Source organism: Myotis lucifugus, unplaced genomic scaffold (genome assembly GCF_000147115.1).
Source record: "Myotis lucifugus unplaced genomic scaffold, Myoluc2.0 scaffold_7243, whole genome shotgun sequence".
Taxonomy (NCBI): domain Eukaryota; kingdom Metazoa; phylum Chordata; class Mammalia; order Chiroptera; family Vespertilionidae; genus Myotis; species Myotis lucifugus.
Genome location: NW_005878291.1, coordinates 1 through 7,829, shown reverse-complemented (window position 1 = coordinate 7,829; position 7,829 = coordinate 1). Strand labels below are relative to the sequence as shown.

The following is a 7,829-nucleotide window of genomic DNA, read 5'->3' as shown; positions in this document are numbered from 1 at the left end:
CCACAGCCAGGAGCACAGCAGGAGCACCTCCACTCTCCTCCCCCAAGTCATGACAATCATAAACAAGATTGCCAGTGTCCCTGGGGTCAATATCTGCCCCCCCCCCCCTGCGCCCTGGTGTGGGTGGAATTGTTGGTCTGACTGCAGCTGACAAGGAAACTGGGAACCCGGGAATCACTGCTTGATTCCCAGGACATCCTATGATCCTGGACTCTCCCTCTTGCAGGCAGGGGTGCCAGAGGAGGCATGGGCACTGGAGGGCCTACCTCCTGGGCTTTCTCAGCCTTCAGGGTCTCTATGTCACAGAGCAGCTGTTCTCTCTCCTCCATCAGCTCCTCACTGAGGATCTCCAGATCCTGGTTGGTCTGCTTTTCTCTTTCCATCTGGACTCGCAAGTCTTCAATCTGTTGAGCCAAAGACCCAGCCCATGCAAAAGTCCGTTTCAGGGAGTGAACTGTGTTTTAAAGCAAACCCGAAACCTGTGAGCCCCACAGAACACTTTATGAAGTATAGTAACCTCCATCTTGGGTAAAAACTGCTGTTTAAAACTTTAACCCTGCTACTCTGTAAACGTTTGCTTGCTTAAATAATAGGGAAATAAGACTACTCCCCACTCCAGAGAGGACATAAACTCTGCCCCAGACAGAGTTGTCAGTGCTGGCACCTGGCCAGGCCTTGAGATATGGTCTCATGGCCCTGTCCGAGCAAACAGGACTTTTTCTCAGAAGGTCCTGAAGTCTCATTCCAAATTTGGAAAACAAAGAGCTGAAAAACATATAAATTGAAAAGACTTCCACCATATTGGGCTCCAGAATTTGAGAAGCAAGAGTTCCTCTGGGCCCGCTAGGGCTAGCAAAAATGAATAAGACTCCAAATAAATTTGGCTTATTGATTAAGGCTTCTTCTGATTTACTGCAGAACAGGAAGGGAGAAGCCTGGGACCTGGGTGGCGGCCCTGACCCAGCACTGGGAGGCCTACCCTGGGACTTGTTTTACTGTGAGGTGGATCAACCCTGGAGGTTGCCAGGGTTCTCAGTGATGCTGGACATTTCAAGTGGGATGTTTCTTTGTCCTGCAGGCTGTCCCGTGTGCAGCAGGACATTTTCAGCATCCTGGCCTCTCCCCACCACAGCCAGGAGCACCTCCCCTCTCCTCCCCCAAGTCATGACAATCAAAAACAAGATTGCCAGTGTCCCTGGAGGCAATAACTGTCCCTGGCCCCTCCCCTTTCCGTGGCTGTAATTGCTGGTCTGACTGCAGCTGATGAGGAAACTGGTAACCCGGGAATCACTGCTGGATTCCCAGGACATCCTATGATCCTGGACTCTCCGTCTTGCAGGCAGGGGTGCCAGAGGAGGCATGGGCACTGTTGGGCCTACCTCCTGGGCTCTCTCAGCCTTCAGGGTCTCTATGTCACAGAGCAGCTGTTCTCTCTCCTCCATCAGCTCCTCACTGAGGATCTCCAGATCCTGGCTGGTCTGCTTTTCTCTTTCCATCTGGACTTGCAAGTCTTCAATCTGCGGAGCCAAAGACCCAGCCCATGCAAAAATCCGTTTCAGGGAGTGAACTGTGTTTTAAAGCAAACCCAAAACCTGTCAGCCCCAGGGAACACTTTATCAGACCTTTTAACAAGGGAAAACCTTCCGTCCCACTTCTTAGGGAGGTACTTCAGCCACTGCCAAGACTGCAGAGCAGGAAGGGAGAAGCCTGGCTCCTGGGTGGCATCCCTGAGCCGCTGCCCAGGTCAGGCCTAGTTGCACAGTGAGCTCCCCACACCCAGACCATCACCTCTCAGCCCATGGTGTGTACTTCCAGCTCATGGTAGAGAAAAAGGCCATGGACACCAATCGGTCAGCTTCCCTCCCAGCTTTCGACTGCTCACTCTCAATGCTTCCATCTTAGGCCGTGTCAACTACTGTCCTGAGGGTCAGGCCACATTCCTGGGGCCAGCAGCCACCACTGGATGTCCTACCGGGACTTCACCCAGTTGGTGACATTCCTATTCATCCAGCTGCTCTGAGGGGTCCTCTGCCATCTCTCTCCCTCCTCTCCCCTCCAAGTAAATGGACCACCAAGGCCTGTGCTCGTTCCCTATGTGGCTCCCCCTCCACACCCCACTGCTGCCCAGGCCAGACCCTCTCCGTCCTGCCTGGACGATGCCCAATCAGCGGCCCGTCACAGAGCTCTTCTGCGGGACCCACCAGTGCCCACTCCCTGAACATGAGCTGCCTGGACCCGCACATCTCACACTCTGTGCCTGACACCTGAACACTGTGATGGATCCAGATTCAGACTCAGGGTGGGCCCTGAGGTGCGACTCCCAGGCGAGGCCCATGGTGCTGTCCCTTCCCACTGACACCAAACTCATGACCACCTGGGAGGGAGAGAGTGTGGCTCCCTGCTAACAATGTGACCTCGAGTGCATTTCCGTAACTGACAGGGCCAGCAAGCAGCAGGCATGGGCGCCAGCTTCTGTCAGGGTGATGTGCTCAGCTCACACCGTCAGAGCTTCTGACATGGTCAGTCTGGGCTGGGGCCCAAGAGCCTGCATTTGTGACCCTGATGCTGGTTTGGGTTGACAGCTCTAAAGCTAAAACAGAGGAGCCCATGATCCAGATCAGGTGGCTCTCAGAGCATTAAACACCCCAGACCTCTGGCCACCGACTAGAACTACTGGGGGCAGGACCTTCAGACACCAGTGACCCAGTGAGCAGCAGGACCAAGAGCCGGCTCCATTCACCTGGCTGGGAGCGGCCTGGCACAGCAAGGTTTACAAACTCCCAGAAAGGTTGCTGCTCTAATGTCAGCTCTGCCTACTTCTCCTGGGCTGAGGCCACCCTGCCTTTGTCTCACAGGTCTGGGCACAGCCTCCAGACTCCTCAGAAGCAGCAGGCAGGCAGCTTCTTCCCCATGAGGGGGAGGGTCAGGCACAGTGGGGCTCATATCCGTGCCCTCACAGCACCCTGTGGCACACCCAGCCCCCTGCCCCAACATTGGGACCCGAGGACTGGGCAGCCCCACCCAGCCAGGGCCAACAGCAAAAGGCGCTGCAATGTGCCACGTGTCTGAGGCTTGCTCACAAGTGAGAATATCTTTCTTCTCCTTCCTTATCGCTGCCCCACTTCCTAGCACCAGGTCTGAGCTCAGCAGGAAGCAGGCATCTGCCCTGATGGCCGTGCCTGCTCTGGAGCTGGCCCTGAGGAGGAAGGCCCTGCACAGCTGTCACTCACCCTCATTCAGAGAAGGGCACCGGCACAGGGAGTCCTGTGATCTGCCCAGAGGCCCACAGTGAGGATGCGGCAAAGCGAACCAGAACAGTGGGCCGACCCCAGGCCTGCTCTCTCAGATGGAGCCTGGGGTTTGTGGCCCATGCCTCCCGCCTTGTTCCCCCCTTCCCATCTTACTGTTAATCCTTCTCCCCTGCCGCCCCGTCTGTCCCAGTGAAAGGAATGTTATGTCCAACCTTTGCATATCTGGTGTGGCTGCTTCTGGTCTGAAGATGTGACTGCCCCCTGTCCACACGCACCCCCCCCCCTGGCTGGACACCCCCGCTGGACACCCTCATCTTCTCTGCTTCTTTTTGCCGTGGAACTGGAGCCCTCACTCCTGTCCTTCCATGAAGGCCCTCCCTTCCCCTAGGGAGAGCTCACTAGGCAGAGATGGGTTTCCATCCTCCTCAAAGCACCAGGGTTGGGCCGAGGGCTCCTGTAGGGAGGCTCCAATTCCCCAGAGCCCGCGGGTGCCAGGGGTCTGCTCATCAGTCCCTGTGCTGCGCTTGTGTTCCAAGATAGGCCCCAAAGTGCTGCCCCTCTTCCTCTCAAAACCAGGACTCCTGCCTGAAGGAATGAACTCTTAGGTGTCAGTGCAAAGTGAGGGTGGGGGACGCACCCTCTCTAAGGTCCACAGAAGGGTCGTGAGTTACAGGGAAGGACGTGAACTTCGGGAACTAAGGTTTACACAGACCGAAGGGAGCCTACAGCCTGGGCGACACTGTGTGGTGGGAGAGCCAAGCTGGCACCGGGGGGCCTGGGACTCTGGGCCACCTGTGCTGGCTGACCCTTGTCCCTCCTTCTCTGACACCTCCCAGAGGGCCATGTTGTCTGGACGTGTCCAAGGCTGGGCCTGTCCTGGCTCCAGGGAGGTCAATGTCAGGCCATGTCCCCTGTGGTTTCTAGGTGATGGCCCAGATGCACCATCGATCCAACATGAGGGAGGACCTGTGATGCAGCCAGGCCCTGAGCAGGCTGAGCAGGACAGGGAGTCCCTCTCTCCCACCAGGGGCTCGGAGCCACGACAGGCCTCCCAAGGGCTGTGGCAGGACTGCCTGGAGTCGTACAAGGAACTGATGGAGAGAAAGCGGGGGATGGGACCCGAGAGACAGGGCTAAGGAGTCATGTGGGGAGGCAGCAGCCACCACCTGTCCTGTGTGTGTGGAGGAGGGACCAGAGTGGACCCCGAGGGCAGGAGAAGTGTCAGGGGTCATCTCTCATCCCTGCCGGGAGCTGGGCCAGAGGCTACAGCACAGGCCTCTGCAGCTCACCCCTGGGGACCCGCCCCGTTGGAGGTTCTCATCTTTGTAAAGGTCAAGCCTTTCTATCTCAGCCTAGGTCAGGCTGCCGGTTACAGAGACATACCCTGTGCCCGGCCCACATGAATCTAAAACCCAGACTGTCTGGTGGCTTTCCCTGAGCTGCGCTGCACAGAGAGACGCAGCATGAGGAGGGGCTTCCTCCCGGCCCCCAGGGAGAGGACACACTGCTTGGCAGCTTCTCTGCTGGGAGGCGCACGGAGCCTCAAAGGACTAGAAGCGTGAGTCACTGAACCTTGGACGTCCCACGAGAGGCCTGGAGATACCACTTCACAGGAGGAGGGGCGGTCCCAAGCCTCACCCAGAGATGAAGTTCCAGCAGAGCCGTGAACAGCGGGACCCAGGTCTCTGGTCTGCAGCCCATGTCCCTGCCATTGCCGGGGCAGCCTCAGCAAATGATGCTGGCAGGACCCCTGGGCCGGTCGGGACAGACACCCAGACACCTGAAAGCACCAGTCCTGCCAGGGGGTCAGCAAGCAGGAGTGCCCTTGTGCCTCCCTCATCCGGAATCCCGGCACCCATCACGGTGTGCTCAGAGCCCACGACGCAGCTGTGTCACCCGTGGTGGCTACATGGACTGAGGCCCTCTGACCCAGAATGACCTGCTCAGGGAGGCCGTCGCTAGCCTCTCAGGGCCCTTCTTGCCATGTGAATGGGGTCCTGGTAACTGTAGGATGAACCTGGCTGGTGAGCCTGTCTGTCCTGCTGATGTCTCTTCTACTGCGCTACTGGGAAGACCTGGTTTGTCCAGAAAGGCAATGCCGTCCAGCCACCTCTTCTTCCTCATGCCCTTGACCGAAAGGAGAGAGTGAGCACTGCGCTCCTGTCACCAGCAGCCATGCCCTGAAACGGCCCATCCATGGTCTCCACACGGGAGCGTGTCTTCCATTGCTGCCTCCCTTCGGGACCCACTAGTCTTTTCTGTTTTATTCTTTGTTTGTTTGTTTTATGTTTTCAATATATTAAAAAGTAACAGTACAAAATGCTGTAGTTATTAAACAGGATCCAAATAAATCCTTTATAAACTAGTTCTAAAATTAAAGGGAAACATCTTGATACATAAAAGCTTTAACAGGATTTAAAATTTTTAAAACTAGAAAGTGTATAAGACTTAACTCATTCAAATGTTCAAACAGAAAGACAACATGCATAATCCCTATAATAAAATGTGTTCTTGCACACATACCCTGGGGACTTTAAAAATTGTAAACTTTTGAAGTTTGAGTAATAGAGGCAGCACTTAAAGGCTTTGTGAACCTTTTCTCAAACAAGCATACTTTCAGAAAATCATTTTATCTGACTCCGCATTTGCATTTTTGTTCTTCCTGAAAAGGAGAATTTACACTAGCACTGAATTTTTAATTTAAAAAAATTCATTTAGAGATATTTAACTTCCTGAGTGACTTCAGTTATTCAAACATGATTTAATGAGAAAATTCTAATATTTTAGAATGAAATAGGATGTGAACATTCACACTTGATAACCAATTAGGGAAAAACTCAAAGAGCATGTCACAGAACTTACACTTACATTCTTTATGAAGTTAAACAATATGATTTATCCCAAACTTCACCAATAATCTTTCTCAAATGTTAGTAAAATGAATCATTGAAATGACATTTTCTCATTTGTTAACAAAATACTACTGTATTTTAGACTACCAACTTGAGTGTTTTCTATTATATACACAAAATGTGATTCACTAATAAGCAGGTTCTTGCAATACAATAGATAATAGAGCATTAAAATATTTTCTTTATGATACAACCAATACATACAACACGCACCTTCCTCAATTTCTAAAACGATTAGGAATTGTGGAACTTCCTTTTGCATAAAACCCTTTCCTCTGCATGAAGCCCTGAGGTGAAAGGCTATCCATGCTAAAGCTGTCATCACAAGTCTCAGTTCTGTATTAGACGATAGCTATATGTTTAAAAAATTTTATAAAGAAATGTGGCAACTTATAAAACTGCTCTGTACAGTTTTAACGAAACGTTCCCAGACCAATTCAGCCTAGGATGACCCTATAAAAACACTGTCCTTTGGACACTTGCTCGTTTGGGGATGAAGCCCCTTCCCAGCTCTCCTGCTGCCTCTTCTGTTGTCCTGGTCGTGGCTCCAGCCAGGTGGTTCCTGTCCTCACGGAAGTGACCATCTCCGTGTCCTCTGGGTGCTGCTCACGGCTATCGTGTCTGCTCCTGGGCAGGGAGGAGAGCTCTGCCTGGTTGACGCAGCGATGACGGTGTGTCTTGATGCCATTGGGAGCTTGGAGACTCTTGATAACGATGATTATGTGACTGAACTGATGGGGAAATCCTGACTGATCCAGCCATGGAGAAGCACATTCCCCGCCCTATGGCCTCTGTCTCATCACTGCTTGTTTCTGAACGTTTTCTGGAGGAGAGAGAGATCTCCCAATTGCCTGTGGTGATGGGGCCATGTTATCCAGGCCCTTCCGTGTCTGTGAGGAGATGTAGAGGCCGGGCTTGAATGCCCACATGACGCTGGACTATGACGACTCACATCCTGGGAGGCATGGCTACTTCCTGAGGAAACTGGGTTTTGCTGGGCCTTCCAAAGAGTTGTTTTGCATTAAGTAGATTCGTTGCATAAGTAACAGATAGTCCATGTTGGAGATTCACAAATGCAAACCGCTTTGCTTTGCCATCCTACCTTCTGGGATTTTCACTGTTATCACTGGCCCCGCCTGGCAGGAAGGAATCCGCTCCCACCACCGCTGTCACCGCTCGGCGCGCCCTCCCGCGTGAGGCCAAGGGGTCTTCCTGATGCTCCCACTGCGCACTCTCCGAAGCCCAAGTCCTCAGCAACCAGGTGTCCCTAAGTAAATGTCATCACGCTCCTCTGACCTGCATCAACCCAGTGCGCAAGCTCGGAGGCGGGCGCTCCATGAAAGCCAGGGCTCCCAGGGAGGCTCGTGGAGCAGGCGTCCCCGCGCCCAACACACTGGCCTGCGGAGCACGGAGGCCTCCCTGGACTGAGGGACCTGGGACGGACACAGCGGCCGCCTTGGAAGGTGGCCCTGAATGACGGGTCCCTGTGCCCAGAGACCAGGAACACTGTGGCCTTTCGAGGCTCCCCCTCAATGTCCTCATCCGGCTGGGCCTTCAGCGCCCCGCGACAGTCTCTACGGACAGCGCCCTTCTTGCCAGGCCCAAGGCGACCCAGCGGGGAACCCTCCTCCCCTTCCCAAAAGAACCCGGCAAGGCGTCCTGGGAC

At 53.9% G+C, this 7,829-nt stretch overlaps 1 pseudogene; it reads right to left on the bottom strand.

Moving 5' to 3' along the window:
• Positions 1 to 6,605: 6,605 nt before the first annotated feature.
• Positions 6,606 to 7,299, bottom strand: LOC111824798 (annotated as a pseudogene).
• Between the last annotated feature and the right edge of the window lie 530 nt (positions 7,300 to 7,829).